This window comes from Oncorhynchus mykiss, chromosome 3 (genome assembly GCF_057628025.1).
Source record: "Oncorhynchus mykiss isolate SJ-2025 chromosome 3, ASM5762802v1, whole genome shotgun sequence".
NCBI lineage: Eukaryota > Metazoa > Chordata > Actinopteri > Salmoniformes > Salmonidae > Oncorhynchus > Oncorhynchus mykiss.
The window spans coordinates 90,176,554-90,199,482 of record NC_143024.1 but is presented as its reverse complement, the minus strand read 5'-3'; positions in this window follow the sequence as shown (position 1 = coordinate 90,199,482).

Here is a 22,929-nt window from a genome sequence, read left to right as displayed (position 1 = left end):
ACTCTACTCTCTGAGGAGGGGGCCCCCACAGCAACACACAAATCAAATCAAATCAAATCAAATGAATTAACGTGTGTGTTTATACTGCGTGTTCGTGCCAGTATGTGCGTGTCGACGTAGAGGCATCTCCCTGCCTGTGTGTACGGACTACCGTGCTCTGGACTTCACAGAGGCTCTGAAGGGTCTGACATGTCTGATCACGGTGCTCTTAGTTCACCCAAACAGGAGAGATGGTAATGGTTATGAGAGATGACTTGGTGCCCCTGTCATTTAGACAAATAGGTCAAAGAGTCTGTTCTATTGAATAATTCCTCAACCCTTTATTAGAATCATCCAAATATGTGGATTCTTCCAAAAAGTGGAGTAATTGATGTGTTTCTCTGAAGGAAAGTTTGCGGACGACACAACAGTGGTAGGCTTGATTACCAACAACGACGAGACGGCCTACAGGCCTACAGGGAGGAGGTGAGGGCCCTCGGAGTGTGGTGTCAGGAAAATAACCTCACACTCAACGTCAGCAAAACTAAGGAGATGATTGTGGACTTCAGGAAACAGCAGAGGGAACACCCCCCTATCCACATCGATGGAACAGTAGTGGAGAGGGTAGTAAGTTTGAAGTTGCTCGGCGTACACATCACGGACAAACTGAATTGATCCACCCACACAGACAGCATCGTGAAGAAGGCGCAGCAGCGCCTCTTCATCCTCAGGAGGTTGAAGAAATTCGGCTTGTCACCAAAAGCACTCACAAACTTCTACAGATGCACAATCGAGAGCATCCTTTCGGGCTGTATCACCGCCTGGTACGGCAACTGCTCCGCCCCCAACCGTAAGGCTCTCCAGAGGGTAGTGAGGTCTGCACAACGCATCACCGGGGGCAAACTACCTGACCTCCAGGACACCTACACCACCCGATGTCACAGGAAGGCCATAAAGATCATCAAGGACAACAACCACCCGAACCACTGCCTGTTCACCCCGCTATCATCCAGAAGGCGAGGTCAGTACAGGTGCATCAAAGCTGGGACCGAGAGACTGAAAAACAGCTTCTATCTCAAGGCCATCAGACTGTTAAACAGCCCCCACTAACATTGAGTGGCTGCTGCCAACACACTGACTCAACTCCAGCCACTTTAACAATGGGAATTGATGGGAAATGATGTAAAATATATCACTAGCCACTTTAAACAATGCTACCTAATATAATGTTTACATACCCTACATTATTCATCTCATATGTACATACTGTACTCTATATCATCTACTGCATCTTTATGTAATACATGTATCACTAGCCACTTTAACTATGCCACTTTGTTTACATACTCATCTCATATGTATATACTGCACTCAATACCATCTACTGTATCTTGCCTATGCCGCTCTGTACCATCACTCATTCATATATCTTTATGTACATATTCTTTATCCCCTTACACTTGTGTCTGTCTATAAGGTAGTAGTTTTGGAATTGTTAGCTGGATTACTTGTTGGTTATTACTGCATTGTCGGAACTAGAAGCACAAGCATTTCGCTACACTCGCATTAACATCTGCTAACCATGTGTATGTGACAAATAACATTTGATTTGATTTGATTTGATTTGAACGGGGAGAATTTAAAGTAAACAACACAATTTTCATTTAGTTTGATCATTAGCTTATTGAGACTGTTGGCAATGTGTTTTGCCCAGACCCAAATCGCCAACGCCGACTAGTATAAATGCACATTCTAGTGTGTGGCGAGTATATAAATATATAATAATAAATAAATATATAAACCTCATTGCTATTATATACATTACTGTTCCATGGTTATTTCCCCCTCCTATCCCCTGTAACTATTCTCCAGGTTATTCTCCTATCCCCTGTAACTATTCTCCAGGTTATTCCACTGTCCTCTCCCCTGTAACTATTCCCCAGGATATTCTCCTCTCCCCTGTAACTATTCCCCAGGTTATTCCCCCCTCCTCTCCTCTGTAACTATTCTCCAGGTTATTCCCCTATCCCCTGTAACTATTCTCCAGGTTATTCCCCTGTCCTCTCCCCTGTAACTATTCCCCAGGATATTCTCCTCTCCCCTGTAACTATTCCCCAGGTTATTCCCCCCTCCTCTCCCCTGTAACTATTCTCCAGGTTATTCCCCTGTCCTCTCCCCTGTAACTATTCCCCAGGATATTCTCCTCTCCCCTGTAACTATTCTCCAGGTTATTCCCCTATCCCCTGTAACTATTCCCCAGGTTATTCCCCCCTCCTCTCCCCTGTAACTATTCTCCAGGTTATTCCCCTGTCCTCTCCCCTGTAACTATTCCCCAGGATATTCTCCTCTCCTCTGTAACTATTCCCCAGGTTATTCCCCCCTCCTATCCCCTGTAACTATTCCCCAGGTTATTCTCCTCTCCCCTGTAACTATTCCCCAGGATATTCTCCTCTCCTCTGTAACTATTCCCCAGGTTATTCTCCTCTCCCCTGTAACTATTCCCCAGGTTATTCCCCTATTCCCCCATTTGTGGTTGGCCATTGGTCCTGACTAGAACAACCTTTCCCATTGGTCCTGACTAGAACAACCTTTCCCATTGGTCCTGACTAGAACAACCTTTCCCATTGGTCCTGACCAGAACAACCTTCCCCATTGGTCCTGACCAGAACAACCTTCCCCATTGGTCCTGACTAGAACAACCTTTCCCATTGGTCCTGACTAGAACAACCTTTCCCATTGGTCCTGACCAGAACAACCTTCCCCATTGGTCCTGACCAGAACAACCTTCCCCATTGGTCCTGACTAGAACAACCTTTCCCATTGGTCCTGACTAGAACAACCTTTCCCATTGGTCCTGACTAGAACAACCTTTCCCATTGGTCCTGACCAGAACAACCTTCCCCATTGGTCCTGATTAGAACAACCTTTCCCATTGGTCCTGACTAGAACAACCTTTCCCATTGGTCCTGCCCAGAACAACCTTTCCCCCATATGCACTGGCATACTGGACACTCGCTAGGCAGGGCGGTCTCACAAGCTCTGTCAACGATGTCTTAAAAAAATATACATTGTATATATAATTCTGACAGTGACCCTCCAAAAGGAGATTCACTCCGTATGTGACCTGGACCTACACGCTGTGGTGGAATCATTTACACATAAAAAAAAGAAAGAGATTGGGACCTGAGGAGAGTCGCTCAAGTTGGATTTAATTTAATTGACCTTAAATATTGTAGTTAATTTGTGTTAGGCTGTTAGTGGCTGAATCAGTCCTCAAACCAACGACCTCATTGTTAGGCTATTTGATGTGCAATTTTTTATAAAACAGGTTCAGGTAGCCTCTACAGGTTCAGGTAGCCTCTACAGGTTCAGGTAGCCTATACAGGTTCAGGTAGTCTCTACAGGTTCAGGTAGCCTATACAGGTTCAGGTAGCCTATACAGGTTCAGGTAGCCTCTACAGGTTCAGGTAGCCTATACAGGTTCAGGTAGCCTCTACAGGTTCAGGTAGCCTATACAGGTTCAGGTAGCCTCTACAGGTTCAGGTAGCCTCTACAGGTTCAGGTTGCCTCTACAGGTTCAGGTAGCCTATACAGGTTCAGGTAGTCTCTACAGGTTCAGGTAGCCTATACAGGTTCAGGTAGCCTATACAGGTTCAGGTAGCCTCTACAGGTTCAGGTAGCCTATACAGGTTCAGGTAGCCTATACAGGTTCAGGTAGTCTATACAGGTTCAGGTAGCCTCTACAGGTTCAGGTAGCCTCTACAGGTTCAGGTAGCCTCTACAGGTTCAGGTAGCCTATACAGGTTCAGGTAGCCTCTACAGGTTCAGGTAGCCTCTACAGGTTCAGGTAGCCTATACAGGTTCAGGTAGCCTCTACAGGTTCAGGTAGCCTCTACAGGTTCAGGTAGCCTCTACACGACATGCTGGAAGGAAGAAAAAAAGAAGGCGACTAGTGTTCTGTTGTATCGAACATTTATTTGACAATCTGCAACGTTTTGAATTTCCAACTTTAATTACTGAACAATTAATGACAAAGAAACACCGACCTAGCGGAGGCCCAGAGAAACTGTGTTGAGCCAGTCCATGTGTGGAGCCTTTGGCCTCTTCCTCCCTTACATATTGTAGTGTTGTAACGCAGGGCAAGACATCAGCAACTACATGACGCCGGCTGTATGTCTAGGTCTGCTGTGTGTAATAGTGGAGTAATGGTAGCGTTATGTGTCGGATGTTGAAAGGGTGGTGATGCTGATAATAACAGCGTTGAGTGAGAACCTGGAGTTTAGCATCTAAGAGCTAGGCTAAGATAAACACTAGTGTGTGTGTGTGTGTGTGTGTGTGTGTGTGTGTGTGTGTGTGTGTTGTGTCTCTTCTTTGTCCCTTCACGTATGAGGAATGTGAGTCAGTTCTCCTAACAGAATATTCCTTTACATTGGAAATTTAGAAATAAAATAAACACATTTGGGTTTTGCTTTTATCAACGGAACTAGTAGATATCTGTGAGAATTATATTATAAACCAAGTCCACTTATACTAGATGAAAGGTTGCTTCTGTGTTTCTGGGTAGGGAGGCAGAGAGCCAAGTAGTTCCGTAACCAAACGGTTGCTGGTTCGAATCCCAGAGCTGACTATGTGAAACATCTGCCGATGTGCCCTTGAACAAGGCACTTTACCCAATTTCCTCATGTAAGTCTCTCTGGATAAGCACATCTGTTTAAATGACTCAGTTCTGTAAGTCTCTCTGGATAAGAGTGTCTGTTAAATGACTCACTATTGTAAGTCTCTCTGGATAAGAGTGTTAAATGACTGAAATGTAAATGAGTGCATTGTCTGAATGAGCAGGAGTTTGGTGGTGCTGACCGAAGGAGCCCTCTAAATCCCAGAGTGATGGATTCCATCTCTAACGGTTGCGAGTGGGGGCCTGCGCTTAAACGGCTGCTAGCCACTCTCTCTTGTTTTGTTTTGGAGCTGCTGTAATTTGAGAATTGGCCGCCATTACCATTTAAAAGCCCTATAGATTCTCTGACACGTCCCTGCCAACAGCGCGGAGGAGGAGAGGAGGTGAGGAGGAGGAGGAGGTGAGGAGGAGGAGGAGAGGAGGAGGGGGAGGAGGAAAGGAGGAGGTGAGGAGAGGAGGAGAGGAGGTGAGGAGGAGGAGGAGAGGAGGAGGAGGAGGAGGTGATGAGGAGGAGAGGAGGAGGGGGAGGAGGAGGAGAGGAGGTGAGGAGGAGGAGGTGAGGAGAGGAAGAGGAGGTGATGAGGAGGAGAGGAGGAGGGGGAGGAGGAGAGGAGATGAGGAGGAGGAGAGGAGGAGGAGAGGAAAAGGAGGAGGAGGAGAGGAGGAGGTGAGGAGAGGAGGAGGAGGAGGTGGGGAGGAGGAGGAGGAGAGGAGGAGGAGGATAGGAGGAGTTGGAGGAGAGGAGGAAGAGAGGACGAGGAGGTGAGGAGAGGAGGAGGAGGAGGAGGTGAGGAGGAGGAGGTGAGGAGTTGGAGGTGAGGAGGAGGAGGAGGTGAGGAGAGGAGGTGGAGGAGGTGAGGAGGTTAGGAGGTGAGGAGGAGGAGGTGAGGAGATGAGGAGGAGTAGGAAAGGAGGAGGAGGTGGAGGAGAGGAGGTGAGGAGGAGGAGGAGGAGGTGAGGAGAGGAGGAGGAGGTGAGGAGGAGGAGGTGAGGAGATGAGGAGGTGAGGAGGTGAGGAGGAGGAGGTGAGGAGATGAGGAGATGAGGAGGTGAGAAGGAGGAGGTGAGGGGAGGAGGAGGAGGAGGAGAGGAGGAGTTGGAGGCGAGGAGGAGGTGAGGAGAGGAGAGGAGAGGAGGAAGAGAGGAGGAGGAGGTGAGGAGAGGAGGAGGAGGTGAGGAGGAGGAGGTGAGGAGATGAGGAGGAGGTGAGGAGGAGGAGGAGGAGGAGGAGAGGAGGAGGAGGAGGAGAGGAGGAGTTGGAGGTAAGGGAGAGGAGAGGAGAGGAGGAAGAGAGGAGGAGGAGGAGTTGAGGAGAGGAGGAGGAGGAGGTGAGGAGGAGGAGGAGAGGAGATGTCCCAGCTGAAAGCCAGAGTGTGTAGTGTAGTTCTCACCACAAGCTGAGCAGGCCCCCACCAACCCCCTAACTAGACCTAACTGCCTTGCCCATTCAAATGCAAATAGAACCAGGCACTCAGCAAATTTCCAGCCTGGCTTTACAGCCCTGTGGCCTGGCCTCTCTGCCTGTCTCTGGCTGCATCACTCTGGGTGGTTGAGCAAGACATCTGGACGGAACAATGACCCTGGGTGCTGCTGTCCTTTTCATTGACACATGTCGCGATGCATAATAATCAAATGAGAACAGAAACACACAAACTCTCTTACACACACACACACACACACACACACACACACACACACACACACACACACACACACACACACACACACACACGCTTATATTGTAACTATGTAGAAACAGACATTGACAGAAACAGAACAAGTCACACACTCAGAGGTGTTCAGAGGTGTGCAGAGGTTGTACTGAGGATGATATCATGACATCATGACTTTGTGACAGCTCAGCTGATTGAAGACTGTGAGGCTTGGAGGCTGTACCTCATCAACATGAGACCATCAGTGCCCTGCCACTCTGTGACAGCTCAGCTGAATGAATGCTGTACCTCTCTCAAACAGGGCTCCAAAGTGGGACAAAATGCTTTTCTGAGCGACCACGAATTTTTTCCCCAGATAATAATTGTTGTAATGATAAGTATTCGCTGTGCCGTTGTTTCCCAGGAGGAAACAAGAACAAAAGATTATAATACATTATGTATACAGTGAGGGAAAAAAAGTACTTGATCCCCTGCTTATTTTGCACGTTTGCCCACTGACAAAGAAATGATCAGTCTATAATTTTAATGGAAGGTTTATTTGAACAGTGAGAGACAGAATAACAACAACAAAAATCCAGAAAAACGCTTGTCAAAAATGTTATAAATTGATTTGCATTTTAATGAGGGAAATAAGTATTTGACTCCCTCTCAATCAGAAAGATTTCTGGCTCCCAGGTGTCTTTTATACAGGTAACGAGCTGAGATTAGGAGCACACTCTTAAAGGGAGTGCTCCTAATCTCAGTTTGTTACCTGTATAAAAGACACCTGTCCACAGAAGCAATCAATCAATCAGATTCCAAACTCTCCACCATGGCCAAGACCAAAGAGCTCTCCAAGGATGTCAGGGACAAGATTGTAGACCTACACAAGGCTGGAATGGGCTACAAGACCATCGCCAAGCAGCTTGGTGAGAAGGTGACAACAGTTGGTGCGATTATTCGCAAATGGAGGAAGAAACACAAAAGAACTGTCAATCTCCCTCAACCTGGGGCTCCATGCAAGATCTCCCCTCGTGGAGTTGCAATGATCATGAGAACGGTGAGGAATCAGCCCAGAACTACACAGGAGGATCTTGTCAATGATCTCAAGGCAGCTGGGACCATAGTCACCAAGAAAACCATTGGTAACACACTACGTCGTGAAGGACTGAAATCCTGCAGCGCCCGCAAGGTCCCCCTGCTCAAGAAAGCACATATACATGCCCATCTGAAGTTTGCCAATGAACATCTGAATGATTCAGAGGACAAAGTGGTTTGGTCAGATGAGACCAAAATGGAGCTCTTTGGCATCAACTCAACTCGCTGTGTTTGGAGGAGGAGGAATGCTGCCCCAAGAACACCATCCTCATTGTCAAACATGGAGGTGGAAACATTATGCTTTGGGGGTGTTTTTCTGCTAAGGGAACAGGACGACTTCACCGCATCAAAGGGACGATGGACGGGGCCATGTAACGTCAAATCTTGGGTGGGAACCTCCTTCCCTCAGCCAGGGCATTGAAAATGGGTTGTGGATGGGTATTCCAGCGTGATAATGACCCAAAACACATGGCCAAGGCAACAAAGGAGTGACTCAAGAAGAAGCACATTAAGGTCCTGGAGTGGCCTAGCCAGTCTCCAGACCTTAATCCCATAGAAAATCTGTGGAGGGAGCTGAAGGTTCGAGTTGCCACAAGTCAGCCTCGAAACCTTAATGACTTGGAGAAGATCTGTAAAGAGGAGTGGGACAAAATCACTCCTGAGATGTGTGCAAACCTGGTGGCCAACTACAAGAAAACATCTGACCTCTGACCTCTGTGATTGCCAACAAGGGTTTTGCCACCATGTACTAAGTCATGTTTTGCAGAGGGGTCAAATACTTATTTCCCTCATTAAAATGCAAATCTATTTATAACATTTTTGACATGTGTTTCTCTGGATTTTTTTGTTGTTATTCTGTCTCTCACTGTTCAAATAAACCTGCCATTAAAATTATAGACTGATCATTTCTTTGACAGTGGGCAAACGTACAAAATCAGCAGGGGATAAAATACTTTTTTCCCTCACTATATATTTTTTATTTTATATATATATATATATATATATATATATATACACACTCGTGTATTTGTCCAATAGAATTTGATTTGATTTGAAGCTAGTGAGTGCAGATTTGTTAGCATCATGGAGTTGCATTTTTGATGCTCCCTGACTGTCTTGTGATTATTAACGAGCTGGACAGTCATCAAACTGCATGAATATAGATCACCCGCAGGCCGGATTGGACCTCCTGTTCAAAAGATCTGACCCATACATCCAGGCTGTATCACAACCGGCCGTGATTGGGAGTCCCATAGGGCGGCGCACAATTGGCTAAGCGTCATCCGGATTTGGCCGGTGTAGACTATCATTGTAAATAAGAAGAATTTGTTCTTAACTGACTTGCCTAGTTAAATAAAGGTTAAATAAATAACACATATTACCAGCACAACTTTCTCATCTTACAAGCATTTCGCTACACTCGCATTAACATCTGCTAACCATGTGTATGTGACAAATAAAATGTGATTTTGATTTGATCTTCCTACAGCCAGGACCGCATTTTCCAATCATAATCCGTTTTAAAACGTCTCGTTAACCATTTGTTTACACTTTGATCAGTCTTATTAACTGGCTAGCTAGCGATCTGTCAATGTTATCAGTATATCCAAACATCTGGGGGCACAGAAAGAAAAGAGATGAGTGAACAAATTACACAACAATGACTTACTTATTTCATTTATTTCTTAAACAAAGTTGTGCAAAACCCAATTCCCTAATCTATTTTGTAAGAACAATATAATGGAATCAAATGTAATTAATTAGAAAATTATAGTTTCCCAAATGATATACAGTGGGGCAAAAAAAAGTATTTAGTCAGCCACCAATTGTGCAACAAAATTAGGAAAAAAATCCAGAAAATCACATTGTAGGATTTTAAATGAATTTATTTGCAAAATTTCTTTTTCTCATTTTGTCTGTCATAGTTGAAGTGTACCTATGATGAAAATTACAGGCCTCTCTCATCTTTTTAATCAAGTGGGAGAACTTGCACAATTGGTGGCTGACTAAATACTTTTTTTGCCCCACTGTATATATATATATATACACATGTCTACCTTGATTACTTCGAACCCCCGAACGTCGACTCTGTACTGGTACCTCGTGTATATAACCAAGTTATAGTTAATCACTGTGTTATCATCTTTCTATTTCTCTCTGCATTGTTGGCCCCTAACTAAGCATTTCACTGTTAGTCTACACCTGTTGTTTACCAAGCATTTCCCTGTTAGTCTACACCTGTTGTTAACCAAGCATTTCCCTGTTAGTCTACACCTGTTGTTTACCAAGCATTTCCCTGTTAGTCTACACCTGTTGTTTACCAAGCATTTCTCTGTTAGTCTACACCTGTTGTTTACCAAGCATTTCCCTGTTAGTCTACACCTGTTGTTTACCAAGCATTTCTCTGTTAGTCTACACCTGTTGTTTACCAAGCATTTCCCTGTTAGTCTACACCTGTTGTTTACCAAGCATTTCCCTGTTAGTCTACACCTGTTGTTTATTAAGCATTTCCCTGTTAGTCTACACCTGTTGTTTACCAAGCATTTCCCTGTTAGTCTACACCTGTTGTTTACCAAGCATTTCCCTGTTAGTCTACACCTGTTGTTTACCAAGCATTTCCCTGTTAGTCTACACCTGTTGTTTACCAAGCATTTCCCTGTTAGTCTACACCTGTTGTTTACCAAGCATTTCTCTGTTAGTGTACACCTGTTGTTTACCAAGCATTTCGCTGTTAGTCTACACCTGTTGTTTACCAAGCATTTCCCTGTCAGTCTACACCTGTTGTTTACCAAGCATTTCCCTGTTAGTCTACACCTGTTGTTTACCAAACATTTCCCTGTTAGTCTACACCTGTTGTTTACCAAGCATTTCCCTGTCAGTCTACACCTGTTGTTTACCAAGCATTTCCCTGTTAGTCTACACCTGTTGTTTACCAAGCATTTCCCTGTTAGTCTACACCTGTTGTTTACCAAGCATTTCTCTGTTAGTCTACACCTGTTGTTTACCAAGCATTTCCCTGTTAGTCTACACCTGTTGTTTACCAAGCATTTCCCTGTTAGTCTACACCTGTTGTTTACCAAGCATTTCCCTGTTAGTCTACACCTGTTGTTTACCAAGCATTTCCCTGTTAGTCTACACCTGTTGTTTACCAAGCATTTCCCTGTTAGTCTACACCTGCTGTTTACCAAGCATTTCCCTGTTAGTCTACACCTGTTGTTTACCAAGCATTTCCCTGTTAGTCTACACCTGTTGTTTACCAAGCATTTCCCTGTTAGTCTACACCTGTTATTTACCAAGCATTTCCCTGTTAGTCTACACCTGTTGTTTACCAAGCATTTCCCTGTTAGTCTACACCTGTTGTTTACCAAGCATTTCCCTGTTAGTCTACACCTGTTGTTTACCAAGCATTTCCCTGTTAGTCTACACCTGTTGTTTACCAAGCATTTCTCTGTTAGTCTACACCTGTTGTTTACCAAGCATTTCACTGTTAGTCTACACCTGTTGTTTACCAAGCATTTCCCTGTTAGTCTACACCTGTTGTTTACCAAGCATTTCCCTGTTAGTCTACACCTGTTGTTTACCAAGCATTTCTCTGTTAGTCTACACCTGTTGTTTACCAAGCATTTCCCTGTTAGTCTACACCTGTTGTTTACCAAGCATTTCCCTGTTAGTCTACACCTGTTGTTTACCAAGCATTTCTCTGTTAGTCTACACCTGTTGTTTACCAAGCATTTCGCTGTTAGTCTACACCTGTTGTTTACCAAGCATTTCCCTGTCAGTCTACACCTGTTGTTTACCAAGCATTTCCCTGTTAGTCTACACCTGTTGTTTACCAAGCATTTCCCTGTTAGTCTACACCTGTTGTTTACCAAGCATTTCCCTGTTAGTCTACACCTGTTGTTTACCAAGCATTTCCCTGTTAGTCTACACCTGTTGTTTACCAAGCATTTCCCTGTTAGTCTACACCTGTTGTTTACCAAGCATTTCCCTGTTAGTCTACACCTGTTGTTTACCAAGCATTTCCCTGTTAGTCTACACCTGTTGTTTACCAAGCATTTCCCTGTTAGTCTACACCTGTTGTTTACCAAGCATTTCCCTGTTAGTCTACACCTGTTGTTTACCAAGCATTTCCCTGTTAGTCTACACCTGTTGTTTACCAAGCATTTCCCTGTTAGTCTACACCTGTTGTTTACCAAGCATTTCTCTGTTAGTCTACACCTGTTGTTTACCAAGCATTTCCCTGTTAGTCTACACCTGTTGTTTACCAAGCATTTCCCTGTTAGTCTACACCTGTTGTTTACCAAGCATTTCCCTGTTAGTCTACACCTGTTGTTTGCGAAGAGTGTGACAAATAAAATTAGATTCAGATTTTTGATTTCAATCATAAAAAAAAAAAAAGTATTTTCTGGTGTTCCTAAATTGGCAGTCACCAGCGCTACCAATTAAAAATGTTAATTTAGAGACCTGCTCTTACCTCATCAATATGATGAGAGCCCTGCCAGCTGCCTGCCACCCTAGGGTAATGAAGAGGCACTGAGCACCTGAATGGGACAGCTGGGCAATAAACACAGATGTACACACACACACACACACACACACACACACACACACACACACACACACACACACACACACACTCACGGAGGAACATGAGGACACACACACACTTAATTAAGCTCTTCCTCTCTCACACTAAGACCACCTCAGTTAAGATTGAGTAGTGGTGGGCTTTCTGTTTGGTAACAAGTCAATTTGTCAACAGACTGTCTGAAGAAGGGGTACTTGGAAGGAACACAAAGCCCCTTTCGGAATCCTCCCCTTTCCACTCTTGCGGACATTTTTGGGAGGGCAGCAGGGAGCAGGGAGGGTTGAGGGCCTTGGAGGGCAGTAGGGAGGGTTGGGGGCCTTTGGATGGCTGCAGGGAGGGTTGTGGGCCTTGGAGGGCAGCAGGGAGGGTTGTGGGCCTTGGAGGGCAGCAGGGAGGGTTGTGGGCCTTGGAGGGCAGCAGGGAGGGTTGGGGGCCTTGGAGGGCAGCGGGAGGGTTGGGGGCCTTGCAGGGCAGCGAGAGGGTTGGGGGCCTTGGAGGGCTGCAGGGAGGGAGATTTGTTTCTGGAGTAGTAATGAGAGTTAATGTGTTGCTTGGAAGGAGGAGGACAGATATAGTCCCTGGACAACTCTGTCTGCTGCATGAGGCAGACAAACTCTGTATCATATTTTCGTATATATCTCCATTTATTGTCTCCAAACTCTATTTGAGTGGTCCACAATGTGGCTTTTAAAATATGTATTTTTTATTGTCAACTATAGTATCATCGTGGAGAGAGACTTTAATACATTTTTTTTCTAAATCTTGGTCTATACTGAGGGCTGTAGACCTGGAAACACGCCTGTGGGAGAGACTGGAGAACACACTTGGACAGTGACACAGCAGAGAGGTTCTGTGTGTGTGTGTGTGTGTGTGTGTGTGTGTGTGTGTGTGTGTGTGTGTGTGTGTATGTGTGTGTGTGTGTGTGTGTGTGTGTGTGTGTGTGCGTCCGTGCGTCCGTGTGTGTGTGCGTCCGTGGAGTTTAAACACATGTTTGCATTCACACAGCTGTGACAGAAAGAGGTTAGATTGAAGCTAGGACTCTGCCTGTGTAAGTGAGTAGGTATACCCGGGGCTGTTGTATTACAACCCATTGCTCGTATATATTCAACCACTCCACCCTCTATTCCCTAGTGTGTTTGTTACAGTGGTGGTCCCAGCGTCTCGCCAGGAGCGATGGCAGGATGAAGGATGCCAGCATTGTAAAGCCGTGTCGGTGTGTGACCAGACGCCCGGACCGGGTGGGAGGAAATAAGGGGAAGATTTATACGCTAATATATATTATTTATTTGTGTATTTATTTATATTTCCGCTCTCTTCTTCTCTCCTCTTCTCAGCTCCTCTCCTCCTCTCTTCTCCTCTCCTCTTCTCAGCTCCTCTCCTCTGCCATAACATGCTAACTGGGCCAATAAGATAGATGGATGGAGACAATTAGGAGGCTACAGAACAGGAAGCATTTTATCACTACTATAGTACCTCCATCCTGCTAGCTGTTACCACTACACTACTATAGTACCTCCATCCTGCTGCTAGCTGTTACCACTACAGTACTATAGTACCACCATCCTGCTGCTAGCTGTTACCACTACAGTACTATAGTACCACCATCCTGCTGCTAGCTGTTACCACTACAGTACTATAGTACCTCCATCCTGCTGCTAGCTGTTACCACTACACTACTATAGTACCTCCATCCTGCTAGCTGTTACCACTACAGTACTATAGTACCTCCATCCTGCTAGCTGTTACCACTACAATACTATAGCACCTCCATCCTGCTAGCTGTTACCACTACAGTACTATAGTACCTCCATCCTGCTAGCTGTTACCACTACAATACTATAGTACCTCCATCCTGCTAGCTGTTACCACTACAGTACTGTAGTACCTCCATCCTGCTGCTAGCTGTTACCACTACAGTACTATAGTACCTCCATCCTGCTAGCTGTTACCACTACAGTACTATAGTACCTCCATCCTGCTAGCTGTTACCACTACAGTACTATAGTACCACCATCCTGCTAGCTGTTACCACTACAGTACAGACAGCCGAATAACTATTTTGGAAAGTTATTTCTAGGAGTTCTCCGTCCTTGTCTAAAGACAGACTAATTCACCGTGCCACCGCTCTGTTTTTCTCTGTTCTATCTGTTTTCTCTCTCTCTTTCTTCCTCTCTCTTTTTCTCTGTTTCTCCCAATCTATCTTTCTCAATCTCTTCCTCCATCTCTCAACCTCCTCCCCCCCCCCCCCTCTCTATTTTCTGGCTCTGTGGTGTCCCCCGGCTCCTAAAATGTGGTTTAAATTCCTGTGCTTAAGAGGAGCCAGGAGGGGTTTAGGGACAGAGATATGAGGATGGAGTGATGAGGAATGGTGGATAAAGAGGTGAGTGATGACGGGGAGGAGAAGGGCTTGATCTATTCGCTGGTTTTGCAGACTGGATCCAGCTAAATCCAGAGGGAAAATTGGTGTTCCACCATCAAGGGTTACCTTGGAACCAGGGAGAGAGAGAGGAGAGAGAGAGAGGAGACAGAGGAATGAGAGAGAGGAGAGAGAGATAGAGGACAGAGAGAGAGGAGAGAGAGAGGAGACAGATAGAGAGAGAGAGAGAGAGAGAGAGAGAGAGAGAGAGAGAGAGAGAGAGGAGACAGAGAGAGAGAGAGAGAGAGAGAGAGAGAGGGAGAGAGAGTGGATTGCTACATAGCCTATCAAATTGATTATACTCTCTCTTCCTGTTAATTTCTCATTTTCCAATCCTTTTCCAATCTCTGCCCCATCCTCCCCTTTTCCTCCCTCTTCCTTTTACTGTGTGTTTCTGGCATTTCCAGATGTGACCCAACAGTAAGAGCTTAGGGACCACAGTCCAACAAGCTGAGGCCTACAGTGTTGTCCAAGGCTTCCAAAATCACCCCAACACCATCAGAGCATCCAGCTTAGAAAGCATTTTCATAACTACGTACGACATCCCAATTATAGACATGAACATTCAGGACAACAAAAGACAAGCAGGATCCAGCAACACAAATCATTTCTTTACTCTCATTAAAACGTTCCAAGTAGATTAAAGAAGGAAACAAGTTAGATTTGAGTTCCAGCGTTTCAACTCTGGAGCAGAACATCTTATTTCATGGTGTTGTGCAATGCCATTTAATTATTTATTTTTTTTAAACGTTATCGCTTCTCTCATCTGACTCTGAGGGAATTTTTCTAATTCACCATCCCTCGGTGTCGTTCCCTGAAAGTTCTCCCCTACCATCTCCAAGCATTTATTTTTTTGTTGTTGATTTGAAGTCAAGCTTGGCTTTATTGTATTACCAGAATATGCAGTGTCTGTCTGCAGAACCCGTGGAACGTAGCGGAGTACAGTTCTGACTGTTTATCGGACAGACAAAGGTCAAAATATGTGACCGTCCTGGAGTTTTCTTCCAGAACGCTGTGTAATGTGATTCACCATGCTCTCCACTACTCAATAAAATGATGTGATTAGGATTGTATTTATAATTATACTCATATGGTTATGTATAATGAACTGACTTCAAACTTCTGGAGTGGCATTGTGGGAAATGTACACGCACGCACGCACGCACACACACACATACACACACACACACACACACACACACACACACACACACACACACACACACACACACACACACACACACACACACACACACACAGGAACAGGAACAGAAAAAGAGTTTAAGGGAAAGGAAGATATTCAGGGACAGATAAAGGGGAACAACATACAAACAACCAGAGATAATATTCTGTTTTTACCAGTGAGACTTGACTTTCTATCCCTAAACACAGAGTGATCTCAGTCATAAAACTCCTGTTGTACTTAGCACAAGTGTCCTTGTAAAAAAAAAAAAAACTTTAAAAAAATAAGCACATTTGAGATATTTCTCCTTGGGTGAACACTTGCAGTCATATGCTGTCTTCTCAGTGCATGACACATCTCCTCATGCTTACATAATGTAGATCTGTCCTAATTCCTCTCTCCAGAGCAGTACTGTGATGTTCAAGGACTAAGCAACATAACAGCAGCAATCTTCCAAACAGAGTCAAGACTATTTCATACTGGATAAGGGGGACATTAAAATGTAAACTTTGCTTCTTTTTTATTTTTAAGTGTACAGAGCTGCAGATCCTACACACACTGTCGTCATCTGTCCTTTACCTGCCTGTGTCTTTGACCCTTCACCCCTGCACTCTGACCTAAGGAGTCTGCTCACTAATCCTCTCGGACAGACTCTGAGCCCACTCTCTCATGCCTGATCATGCACACCACAATCAGCAAAGTCGGCAGGGCTGCCAACAACTAACCTTCCTTCTCCTCTGTCCGCCCTCTGCCCCCCCCCCTCTCTCTGTCTCTCCCTGTCCACCCTACCCCTGTCTCTTTCTGTCTCTCCCAGTCTACCCCCCCAACTTTCTGTCTCCTCTGTCTCCCCCCGTCTCTGTCTCTCCCTGTTCATCTCCCCTGTCTCTCTCTGTCTCCCCTGTCTCTCTCGGTCTCCCCCTGTCTCCCCCTGTCTGTCTCCCCCTGTCTCTCTCTGTCTCTCCCTGTCCATCCCCCCTGTCTCTCTCTGTCTCCCCCTGTCTCTCTCTGTCTCCCCCTGTCTCCCCCTGTCTGTCTCCCCCTGTCTCTCTCTGTCTCTCCCTGTCCATCCCCCCTGTCTCTCTCTGTCTCCCCCTGTCTCTCTCTGTCTCCCCCTGTCTCCCCCTGTCTCTCTCTGTCTCCCCCTGTCTCTCTCTGTCTCCCCCTGTCTCTCTCTGTCTCTCCCTGTCCATCCCCCCTGTCTCTTTCTGTCTCTCTCTGTCTCTCTGTCTACATAAAACAACACATAAACTGTGATATAGTACTGTGATATTATACAGTGATGTAAAACTGCGATATAATACTGTGATATAATACTGTTATATAGTACTGTGATATTACACAGTGATATAATACTGTGATTTAATACTGTGATATTATACAGTTATATAATACTGTGATATAATACTGTGATATAATACTGTGAAATAATACTGTGATATATACTTTGATATAATACTGTGATATACTACTGTGATTTAATACTGTGATATAGTACTGTGATATAATACTGTGATTTAATACTGTGATATAGTACTGTGATATAATACTTTGATATAATACTGTAATATAGTACTGTGATTTAATACTGTGATTTAATACTGTCATATAATACTGTGATATAATACTTTGATATAATACTGTGTGTGATATAATACTGTGATTAAGTACTGTGATATAATACTGTGATATTTGATCTGTCATTATCCCAGAGGCTGATACTCAGTCTCTCTCTCCTTCAATCCTTCCCTGTCTCCCCCCCTCCCTCTGTCCCTCTCCATTTCTCCCCCTCTCATCCATCCTTCCCTCTCATCCTCTCCTCTCTCAAGGTTAATCATAACTCAGAGAGGTTAACAGCCATGTCAGCGGATTCCCCTGATCTGATCCACACCATTGAAAGGAGAGGAGATTGTTCTTCTGAAGCTAGTTCTATCGATTAGCCTTGTATTCTCTGTTAGCCGGGGCCCGGGCTGCAATTGATTGCCTGGATCATTCCCTAATACCACATGTAAACAATCTGATCCAGCTGACAGGGAGAATATGAGCTCCATGGCCCCAAGGCAGAGCCACATTGTCCCAGCTCCAGAGCACTCCTGACTATACTGGGACAGGGCCAGCAGCCAGCCAGGTAAGGGATAGATAACGATATCACATCAGATAGAGTGGAGGGTTATATGGGATGGCTTGTAGTGGAGGGTTATATGGAATGGCTTGTAGTGGAGGGTTATATTGGATGGCTTGTAGTGGACGGTTATATTGGATGGCTTGTAGTGAGGGTTATATGGGATGGCTTGTAGTGGAGGGTTATATGGAATGGCTTGTAGTGGAGGGTTATATGGGATGGCTTGTAGTGGAGGGTTATATGGGATGGCTTGTAGTGGACGGTTATATTGGATGGCTTGTAGTGGAGGGTTATATGGGATGGCTTGTAGTGGAGGGTTATATGGGATGGCTTGTAGTGGACGGTTATATTGGATGGCTTGTAGTGGAGGGTTATATGGGATGGCTTGTAGTGGAGGGTTATAAGGGATTGCTTGTAGTGGAGGGTTATACGGGATGGCTTGTAGTGGAGGGTTATATGGGATGGCTTGTAGTGGAGGGTTATAAGGGATGGCTTGTAGTGGAGGGTTATACGGGATGGCTTGTAGTGGAGGATTATACGGGATGGCTTGTAGTGGAGGGTTATACATGATGGCTTGTAGTGGAGGGTTATACGGGATGGCTTGTAGTGGAGGGTTATATGGGATGGCTTGTAGTGGAGGGTTGTACGGGATGGCTTGTAGTGGAGGGTTATATGGGATGGCTTGTAGTGGAGGGTTGCATGGGATGGCTTGTAGTGGAGGGTTATATGGGATGGCTTGTAGTGGACGGTTATATGGAATGGCTTGTAGTGGAGGGTTATATGGGATGGCTTGTTGTGGAGGGTTGCATGGGATGGCTTGTAGTGGAGGGTTGCATGGGATGACTTGTAGTGGAGGGTTGCATGGGATGGCTTGTGTTCAAAAGGACTGCATCAGTTGTGTGGATTAGTGTTTAGTGCTGTTTACTGGCCGGCTAGTCCGTGTCTTCATTTGGCAGCCACATTAGCTTCAATGTTTACCACATTAATACTGTAGGGCTGCTATAGCTTATGTCATGATGATAACAGTTTACTGTAGTAGGGGACTGCCTTTCATCCTAGTCTTCCTTGACTGGAACCTTTACCTATAGTTCTGCTGGAACCTTCACCTATAGTTCTGCTGGAACCTTCACCACTAGTTCTGCTGGAACCTTCACCTGTAGTTCTGCTGGAACCTTCACCTATAGTTCGGCTGGAACCTTCACCTGTAGTTCTACTGAAACCTTTACCTATAGTTCTGCTGGAACCTTCACCTATAATTCTGCTGGAACCTTTACCACTAGTTCTGCTGGAACCTTCACCTATAGTTCTACTGGAACCTTCACTTATAATTCTGCTGGAACCTTCACATATAATTCTGCTGGAACCTTCACCTATAGTTCTGCTGGAACCTTCACTTATAATTCTGCTGGAACCTTCACCTATAATTCTGCTGGAACCTTCGCCTATAATTCTGCTGGAACCTTTACCACTAGTTCTGCTGGAACCTTCGCCTATAATTCTGCTGGAACCTTTACCACTAGTTCTGCTGGAACCTTCACCTATAATTCTGCTGGAACCTTCACCTATAGTTCGGCTGGAACCTTCACCTATAGTTCTGCTGGAACCTTCACCTATAGTTCTGCTGGAACCTTCACCTATAGTTCTACTGGAACCTTTACCTATAGTTCTGCTGGAACCTTTACCTATAGTTCTGCTGGAACCTTTACCTGTAGTTATGCTGGAACCTTCACCTATAGTTCTGCTGGAACCTTTACCTGTAGTTATGCTGGAACCTTCACCTATAGTTCTACTGGAACCTTTACCTATAGTTCTGCTGGAACCTTTACCTGTAGTTATGCTGGAACCTTCACCTATAGTTCTACTGGAACCTTTACCTATAGTTCTGCTGGAACCTTCACCTATAGTTCTACTGGAACCTTTACCTATAGTTCTGCTGGAACCTTCACCTATAATTCTGCTGGAACCTTCACCTGTAGTTCTGCTGGAACCTTCACCTATAGTTTGGCTGGAACCTTCACCTGTAGTTCTACTGGAACCTTTACCTATAGTTCTGCTGGAACCTTCACCTATAATTCTGCTGGAACCTTTACCACTAGTTCTGCTGGAACCTTCACCTATAGTTCTACTGGAACATTCACTTATAATTCTGCTGGAACCTTCACCTATAGTTCTGCTGGAACCTTCACTTATAATTCTGCTGGAACCTTTACCACTAGTTCTGCTGGAACCTTCACCTATAGTTCTGCTGGAACCTTCACCTATAATTCTGCTGGAACCTTTACCACTAGTTCTGCTGGAACCTTCAACTATCATTCTGCTGGAACCTTCACCTATAGTTCGGCTGGAACCTTCACCTATAGTTCTGCTGGAACCTTCACCTATAGTTCTGCTGGAACCTAACACCTATAGTTCTACTGGAACATTTACCTATAGTTCTGCTGGAACCTTCACCCATAGTTCTGCTGGAACCTTTACCTGTAGTTATGCTGGAACCTTCACCTATAGTTCTACTGGAACCTTTACCTATAGTTCTGCTGGAACCTTTACCTGTAGTTATGCTGGAACCTTCACCTATAGTTCTACTGGAACCTTTACCTATAGTTCTGCTGGAACCTTCACCCATAGTTCTGCTGGAGCCTTCACCTATAGTTCTACTGGAGCCTTAACCTATAGTTCTGCTGGAAACTTCACCTATAATTCTGCTGGAACCTTCACCTATAGTTCTGCTGGAACCTTCACATATAGTTCTGCTGGAACCTTCACCTGTAGTTCTGCTGGAGCCTTTACCTGTAGTTCTGCTGGAACCTTTACCCATAGTTCTGCTGGAACCTTCACCTGTAGTTCTGCTGGAATCTTCACCTGTAGTTCTGCTGGAACCTTCACCTGTAGTTCTGCTGGAACCTTCACCTATAGTTCTACTGGAACCTTCACCTATAGGTCTGCTGGAACCTTCACCTGTAGTTCTGCTGGAACCTTCACCTATAGTTCTGCTGGAACCTTTACCCGTAGTTCTGCTGGAACCTTCACCTGTAGTTCTACTGGAACCTTCACCTATAGTTCTACTGGAACCTTCACCTATAATTCGGCTGGAACCTTTTCCTATAGTTCTGCTGGAACCTTTTCCTATAGTTCTGCTGGAACCTTCACCTGTAGTTCTGCTGGAACCTTTACCCATAGTTCTGCTGGAACCTTCACCTATAGTTCGGCTGGAACCTTCACCTATAGTTCGGCTGGAACCTTTTCCTATAGTTCTGCTGGAATCTTCACCTGTAGTTCTGCTGGAACCTTCACCTGTAGTTCTGCTGGAACCTTTTCCTATAGTTCTGCTGGAACCTTTTCCTATAGTTCTGCTGGAACCTTTACCCGTAGTTCTGCTGGAACCTTCACCTGTAGTTCTGCTGGAACCTTTACCCGTAGTTCTGCTGGAACCTTCACCTGTAGTTCTGCTGGAACCTTCACCTGTAGTTCTGCTGGAACCTTCACCTATAGTTCTGCTGGAACCTTCACCTGTAGTTCTGCTGGAACCTTCACCTGTAGTTCTGCTGGAACCTTCACCTGTAGTTCTGCTGGAACCTGCACCTGTAGTTCTGCTGGAACCTTCACCTGTAGTTCTACTGGAACCTTCACCTGTAGCTCTGCTGGAACCTCTGCCCTGCCCTCTGTCCACTAGCTATGTCTAATCTCTGTGTTTCAGCAGTTTCCTTCCACTCCGACAACCGTGTTTATTTTCCCTGCAATTTGATTAATGTACTGTCAGTTTGATTGTGAGCGGGCCGAGATAAGGAAAGTCTCACCGTTACGTTACGGTGCTTCCGATTCTACCAGTCCCATGGCTGGGAGACGTGGTTCCCGTTGCCTGTGTGAGAGATGAGGGGGTGGAAGTCATACAGGTTCTAATATGTTACGGCAACACTTAAAACCAAACGAGAAACAGAAGAACTTCAGACGGTGCTCCAGCTGGCGCAACAAAAGGGTGTCTCGTTATGTGGAAGCCTTAGTCAGGTAGCCTAGCGGGTAGAGCGTTGGGCCAGTAACTCAAAGGTTGCTGGATCAAATCCCAGAGTTGACAAGGTAAAGATCTGTCGTTCTGCCCCTGAACAAGGCACCCCCCCCCCCCCCCCCCCCCAGCACCTCTCTAATTCAGAAGGGTTGAGTTTCAGTTGAAAGCGTTCAGTTGTACAACTGACTAGGTATCAGTACAACTGACTAGGTATCAGTACAACTGACTAGGTATCAGTACAACTGACTAGGTATCAGTACAACTGACTAGGTATCAGTACAACTGACTAGGTATCAGTACAACTGACTAGGTATCAGTACAACTGACTAGGTATCAGTACAACTGACTAGGTATCACCCTTTCCCTAGCAAAACTGTCAAACGCATTAGGGAACACTTTGGATAGTCCATCCTTGATGCCTGACAATCTATCCTGCCCTTTTGACCTCACTTCATCAGAATTGTGAATCGATAGTTCTACAGAAGGTGTGTTCCTGTTATCACGTAGTTACCGGTCTTGGATCCGACCACAGGTCTGGATCCAATCAGTCTCTCGTTTGTCCTCCTCCGTTCCCTGCATAGACAGACGGGTTCATTCGGTACAACGGTAATGATGATGTAAAATCACAGCTGCCCTCTTAATGTAAATTCAGCGTGACAAAGTATAAACACGAAGCTTATACAGTGGGGTTGGGTGACTGATTTTCAGCGAACGCGGGACTGTATGTTCCAAAGTCTATATTATAAGTCTCTGTGATGAGCTTGGGGACTTTTTGTGTGAAATGTAGGCTTTGCCTAGCACTGTGTGTGTGCGTGTGTGTGTGTGTGCGTCTACGTGTGTGTGTGTGTGTGTGTGTGTGTGTGTGTGTGAGCGTGTGTGTACCTGTAGAGGTGTGTGTGTGTGTGTGTGTGTGTGCTTCTAGAGGTGTGTGTGTGTGCCTGTAGAAGTGTGTGTGTGTGTGTGTGTGTGTGTGTGTGTGTGTGTGTGTGTGTGTGTGTGTGTGTGTGTGTGTGTGTGTGTGTGTGTGTGTGAATGTGTGTGTGCCTGTAGACGTGTGTGTGTGTGTGTGCCTGTAGAAGTGTGTGTGTGTTTGTGTGTGTGTGTGCCTGTAGAGGTGTGTGTGTGTGTGTGCCGACCCCCTCTCTTTTGTGTTTACTCAGGGCTGAGGATCAAACAGTAAACCTCCTGGCTGCGAAGTGGTGGATTCAACTCTGTCACA